This window comes from Polypterus senegalus, chromosome 9 (assembly GCF_016835505.1).
Source record: "Polypterus senegalus isolate Bchr_013 chromosome 9, ASM1683550v1, whole genome shotgun sequence".
Lineage (NCBI taxonomy): Eukaryota > Metazoa > Chordata > Cladistia > Polypteriformes > Polypteridae > Polypterus > Polypterus senegalus.
The window spans coordinates 108,522,998-108,530,322 of NC_053162.1; positions in this window are offsets into that span (position 1 = coordinate 108,522,998).

Genomic DNA, 7,325 nt, shown 5'->3' on the forward strand with positions numbered 1-7,325 from the left:
ATATATATATACACATACATACAAACATACACACAGGTATATATATGTGTATATATATGTATGTGTCCGAGAGGTCGTGAATACGAGAGAGGGCATTGGCCTGAAGGTTGCCGCGACGATAAGTGACGGCTAACTTATACGGTTGCAAATCCAGAAACCACCTGGTGACCCGGGGATTCGACTCTTTGTGTAGGGACATCCACTGAAGCGCAGCGTGATCAGTCACCAGATCAGTCAACAGATAGTAACGGAGATGGGTTACCGCCCACTTAATGGCCAAGGCCTCACTCTGCACTGCCGCATACCTGGTCTCTCAGTCCAGCAGTTTCCGGCTTAAGTACATCACGGGGTGCTCAACACCATCGACGCTTTGGCTCAACACGGCGTCCAGGCCCGTGTCCAAAGCGTCGGTCTGGTGAATAAAAGGAAGACCAAAATCAGGTGTCCTTAATACTGGTGCCGACGTTAGGGGTTTTTTAGGTCACTGAATGCATGTTCCGCTTTGTCGTTCTATACCACGTATAAGGGAGCGCCCTTCTTTGTTAAATTGGTCAAGGGTGCTGCCCTTTTGGAGAAACGGGGTACGAACCGGTGGTAGTACCCCGCCAACCCCAAAAAAGCCTGCACCTGTCTCTTGGTATTCGGACGTGGCCATTCCAAGATGTCTTTGATTTTTGAACATTGTGGCCTCACCTGTCCTCGTCCCACAAGGTAGCCTAGATACTTGGCCTCTTTCAAGCCAAAAAAGCACTTACTTAGGGTTTATGCGGAGGCTGGCTTTAGCTAGTGTCGCGAGGACAGCGGAGACCTGCAATAGATGCTCCTTCCAGGTGCCGGAATAGATGACTACGTCATCCAGGTAGGCGGCACTATAGGACTGGTGGGGATCAGCACTCTATCCGCCCAGACGTTGAATGGTCACCGGGGCCCCGTGCAGCCCAAATGGGAGGACCTTGTATTGCCAATGTCCGCTAGGGGTGCTAAAGGCGGCTTTCTCTTTTGCAGATGCCGTTAAGGGAATTTGCCAATATCCTTTTGTCATATCAAGAGTAGTCAAGTATCGAGCCGTACCCAGCTGCTCAAGCAGGTCATCTATACGGGGCATCGGGTAGGCATCGAATTTGGAGACCTGGTTTAGACGTCTAAAGTCGTTACAGAACCTCCAGGAGCCGTCTGGCATAGAAACGAGGACGATAGGACTGGACCAGGGACTATGGCTCTCCTCAATAATGTCCATGTCCAACATCCGTTGCACCTCAGTTCCACTTCAGCGCGTTTTGCCTCCGGGAGTCTATAGGGTCTCTCCCGGACGATTACTTCGGGGTCCGTGACTATGTCGTGCTCAATCAGCAAGGTCCGGCCCGGTGTTTCGCTCACTACTTCGGAGACGGCCAGGATTGCGTGGGTTAACTCCTGCCGCTGTAGGGGTGTCAACTCGTCACCGAGGTTAAGGGCAGACGTGCATGTGAATAGGGAGAGGGATCTACGTGGGTCAGGAGACTCCTCCCTGTCTTTCCAAGGTTTTAATAAATTTACGTGGTAGATCCTCTCACTAGGTTGACGATTGGGCTGTTTAACCAAATAGTCGACGAGCCCCTTTCTTTCCTTAACCTTGTAGGGCCCTTGCCAGTGAGCTAGTAATTTAGAGTGGGAGGTAGGAACGAGCACCATCACTCGATCTCCCGGGTGGAACTCCCAGAGGATGGAGTTACGATTGTAACACCGGGTTTGCGCTGCCTGCGCACAAGTCACGTGGTCTTTTAGGAGCGGCCTGATCTTATCGAGCCTGTCGCGCAGTTGCGCCACATACTCCAATATATTGGAGGAGGGAAGGGCCTTAGCCTCCCAGCCCTCTTTTAGTATGTCCAAAATTCCTCAGGGTTGTCGCCCATACAACAACTCAAAAGGGGAGAAGCCCGTAGAGGCCTGAGGCACTTCCCAGTAGGCAAAAAGCACGAGCGGTAGGAGTTGGTCCCAGTTCCTGCCATCCGCGTTGACTACCTTGCGTAGCATCTGTTTAAGCGTCTGGTTAAAGCGCTCTACCAACCCGTCTGTTTGCGGGTGATAGACAGACGTCTTCAGGTGTTTTATCTGGAGTAATTTGGCAACCTCCCTGAACGTATCCGAGGTGAAGGGTGTACCCTGGTCCGTGAGGACTTCTCTGGGAATACCCACTCTAGAAAATAGGTTGACTAATTCCCGTACAATGTTTTTGGTGTTAGCAGAGCGTAAGGGAACCGGGGTGGCATAATCCACCAAGACCAATATGTATTTATGGCCACGGTTTGAGGCTTCCAGGGGTCCTACTAAGTCCACCCCTATTCTGTCGAAGGGAACATGGATCAGGGGAATAGGGACGAGAGGAGCACGGTCCCTCCTAGGAATCTAGCGAATCTGACAGTCCGGACAGGATTGGTAGAAACGCCGGACCTCTTTGTTGATCCCGGGCCAGTAAAAGCGGAGCTTTATCCTCTCTAAAGTCTTCTCGGCCCCGAGGTGGGCGCCTAGGAGGTGAGCATGAGCTAGTTCGCATATCTCCCGCGAACATTTTCTAGCACAAAAAAGGGCTCATGTGGTATGGAATCGTCAGCTTGTGAGCTGCCTGGAAGAACAACCGCATTCCGGGAAAACCGCAGGGAATCGTCATTCCACTGCTCCCTCTTAAATGAGACAGGTGTGGACCGAAATTGGTGATCCAAGTTATTCAGAGGGTCTTGTGAGCTGGCCACCGGAAGAGTACCCTGGCTCGTTCCTTCCCCGGCGGATACTTCCGGGTCAGGGTCCGTCGCCGAGGAAGCATCCCCCGGTGTGCCAGCTCCTTTAGGCCCTGCCCTAGAGCACGGCGTGGGGACCGCGTGAAGGGCACCTCGCCTCTTCATAGCCAGACCCCATGAGGCCCCGGGAGTGGTGTGTATCTAACCGCATTTATTGTGTGACCAGTCCTGTCCCAAAATCACCGGATAGGAGGGTTCAGGCAACACCGCGACCACCAAATTAGTCAATTCCCCCTTCCAGGTGATGTAGCATTGTGCGGAACGATAAGACTTGGTCTCCCCATGCACGCAAGTGACTTGCAGATGTTGCTTTAACCACTGTCACGGTAAAACATAACGGCGAGCAACAATGCTTATGTTGCTGCCGGAGTCAAACAAAGCCACCACTGAGTGCCCATTCAGTAACACCACTCCCGTGTTAGGACTCGCCAAGGGATGCGACAGGGCACAGTACCTTTCCGCCGTAGCCCAGGTGCAGTCCATCGGCTCCGTGGTTAGATTCAAGGGACAGGTCGGCAGCAGGTGGCCGGTCTTACCGCACTTGTAACAGTGCGGGGAGGCCGGCTTTTCTCTGGGTTTTTGCGGCGCTTCTGCAGCGCGTCGAGGGGGCTCAGGGGTGGCCGTCCGTCCCTGTCAGTTCCCGCGAGCTTGCCATTCTGACCCCCCGGCTCGGAGGACTGCGAGCTGACGCTCGAGGACTTCCAGGAGTCCTGGCATGTCCTTATAAGGATGGTTCTGGACCTGCTGGGCGAGGGAACTGGGCATGGCATTGACCAAGCCCTCACAGGCCACCTGCTCCACCACCTTCCGGGCTTGGGGTCCCTAGGGCCGTAGCCAACACCCCATTTTGCCCCAGAAGTCGAAGGCCTGTCTGTCCACGGTCCCCTACTCGTGCGTGCGTGACAGGGGTTAAGGGGGGGGGAGAGAAAGAGAGCATGCTATATCTATACCTAATTTATCCTTTTAATCTTTATAATTATAACTACCAATGTAATAATAGGCTGCATGGCAATAACTCTTGGGGAAATAGGAAGTTAAGGCTGAAGCTGTCTCACTTCCAGTTAAGACTATAAAATTACATTCAGAATCAATGTCTCCATGATGGGACAGTTAACTTCGTGAGCTGGAATGTTAAAGGCCTGAATCACGAATTAAAGAGAAAGAAAGTACTCTCTCACCTAACAGGTTTAAATGCTAAAATAGTATTTTTACAGGAGACCCACTTACTAAGCAAGGATCAGTTCCGGCTGCAAAAGACTGGACTGGCCAAATGTTCCATTCTAGCTTTACAAAGAAAACTAGAGGTGTGGGAATTCTCATACATAGAACAGTCTCATTTGTAGCATCAGATGTAGTATTGGATCCTGAAGGGAGATATGTGATGGTCATGGGAGACTTATCTAACTGTAAAATGATTTTGATAAATGTTTATGCACCTAATGTTGATGATAAGGAATTTATACAAAATTTATTTGCATCCATTCCCAATCTGAACACTCATAAAATTATAATGGCTGGGGACTTTAATTGTGTTTTAAATCCACTCTTAGATAGGACTGCTACAGGGGGGACGACATCTAACACTGTAGAGATAATTACAAAGTTTATAACTGATCACAACTTATCAGACCCCTGGAGGTTTTTAAACCCAAACGCAAGAACATATTCTTTCTACTCAACAGTATATCATTGCTACTCAAGAATTGATTATTTCTTTATAAATAATAATTTCTTGCCCTTGATTAAATCTTGAAAATACAATGCTATTGTTATTTCTGACCATGCACCTCTGATCTTGGAGCTAAAGTTACTATGCCCCACACACTCACCTCCCAGATGGCGTCTCAACCTGCTTCTATTAGCAGACGAGAATTGTATAGAATTTATATCCAAACAAATCATTTTCTTCCTAGAGACAAATACATCCTCAGAGATTTCTGCAGGAATACTCTGGGAAACTCTTAAGGCCTCCTTAAGAGGACAGATTATCTCATATCTTTCCCATAGAAATAAATTAGAAACCAAGAAAGTAGCAGAGCTAAAAAGCGAAATTACTAGAATAGATGAAGAATAGATGAAGAACATGCCATGCTTCCAAGCGAGACTCTACATAGGAAAAGGCAGGCTCTGCATTCAGAACTAAACCTCTTGACAACTAAAGAAACTGAACAACTAATTTATAAATCCAGATATCATTACTATGAACATAGAGAGAAAGCTAATAAGCTTTTAGCTCAACAAATTCAAACGCAAGAAGTCCGCAACACAATCCCAGTAATCACCAACACGAACGGAGACAAAATCATCAACCACAAAAATATAATGCACACATTCAGAGACTACTATAAATCCTAATATTCTACTGAGTTTAAAGAAGACAATACACAATCGAATGCATTTCTGGATACATTACAGATACCACAAATAGACACTTTTAGTGCGAAGGAACTCGATAAACCTCTGTTGCTATCAGAATTACTAGATACTATAAAGTCACTTCAAGGTGGAAAGCAGCAGGCCCTGATGGCTACCCTGCAAAATTTTATAAGAAATTCTCCACTCAGCTAGCTCACCTCCTATTAGCAACATTTACAGAAGCCATAGACAAACTCTTCACCAAGCAATAATCACCATTTTTCCAAAACAGAATAAGGACTTATTACAATGTGCATCATACAGACCAATTTCACTTTGAATAATGACGTTAAAATACTCTCAAAATCATAGCTAGAAGGATGGAGAAAGTGCTCCCTCGTAATATCACAAGATCAAACTGGATTTATCAAGGGCGACACTTATCTTTAAATCTTCGACGCCTGTTTAATGTAATATACTCACCAACTAAATCAAACACCCCAGAAATATTATTATCATTGGATGCAGAAAAGCATTTGACATGATTGAATGGAAATACCTTTTACTACATTGGAGAAATTTGGGTTTGGCCCAACATTTGTGCATGGATCAAATTACTGTATACCAATCCAGAAGCTTCAGTTTGTATCAACAACATTTGTTCAGACTACTTTAAACTAGAACGTGGTACCAGACAAGGATGCCCCTTGTCACTGCTACTGTTTGCAATTGCCATTGAACCACTGGCAATGCACTGTCGAAATACTGATCAGATAAAGGGATTATCAGAGAAGGACTGGAACAGAAAATTTCTCTATATGCAGATGATATGGTACTGTATATATCAGACCCACAAAATTCTGTGCCTGCAGTCTTAACAGCACTCACAGAATTTCAAAAGATCTCTGGTCTCAGAATTAATCTGAATAAAAGTGTACTCTTTCCAGTGAATTCTCAAGCATATAATATTAGATTAGACACCCTACCTTTTATCATTGCAGAACAGTTTAAATACCTAGGGTAAACATCACAAGTAAACATAAAGCTCTTTATCAACAAAATTTCGCCGTCTGGATGGAAAAAATTAAGCAAGACTTGCATAGATGGTCAACCCTTCATCTCACTCTAGCTGGAAGAATTAACACTGTTAAGATGAATATTCTTCCTAAGCTCCTTTTTATTTCAAAACATTCAATATACATCAATAAATCATTTTTTAAGCAATTAGATTCAACAATAACCTCATTTATTTGGAACTCAAAACATCCACGCATCCAAAGAGCGACCCTACAAAGACAAAAGGCAGAAGGTGGCATGGCTCTACCTAACTTCCAGTTTTATTACTGGGCAGCAAACATACAAGCTATAAAAACCTGGACACAAATAGAAGAACATACACAGGCTTGGTCCACAATAGAAGTAAAATCCTGCAGTACTTCTTTATATTCCTGCTCTGTGCCCCAATAAATACAAGTTATCGCAATATACTAATAACCCAATTGTGCTTCACTCACTTAGAATATGGAACCAATGTAGAAAGCATTTTAAGATGGAGAAGCTTTTATCTGTGGCACCTCTGCAAGAGAACCACCTCTTTCAACCTTCAAAACATATGCAGTTTTAATTTCTGGAAAAATTTTGGGATTAACTTGCTTAGAGATCTTTATATAGACAACATCTTTGCATCCTATGAACAATTACATTCCAAATTTAACATTCCAGCTACACATTTCTTTCACTATCTTCAAATTAGGAACTTTGTTAAACAGAACCTTCCGATTTTCCTCATCTTGCACCCTCATCCATGTTGGAAAAATATTGCTCAATTTCAAGGACTCAGACACCATCTCTGCAATATATAAAATCATTTTACAGTCCCTCCCTTTCAAAGATCCAAGAGGACACTGGGAAAAAGATCTCTCAATTAATATATCAGAAAAGGAGTGGAAAGTAGCAATGCAGAGAATTCACTCGAGCTCCATATGTGCAAAGCATACAATTATTCAACTCAAAATTATATATCGAGCACATCTGTCTCGCCTAAAACTCTCCAAAATGTTTCCAGGGCAAGATCCAACCTGCGAACTTTGCAATCAAGTCCCAGCCTCACTGGGTCACATGTACTGGGCCTGCACCAAATTAACATCATTCTGGACCAAAATTTTCAATTACCTTTCAGACAGCCTTGGTCTCACA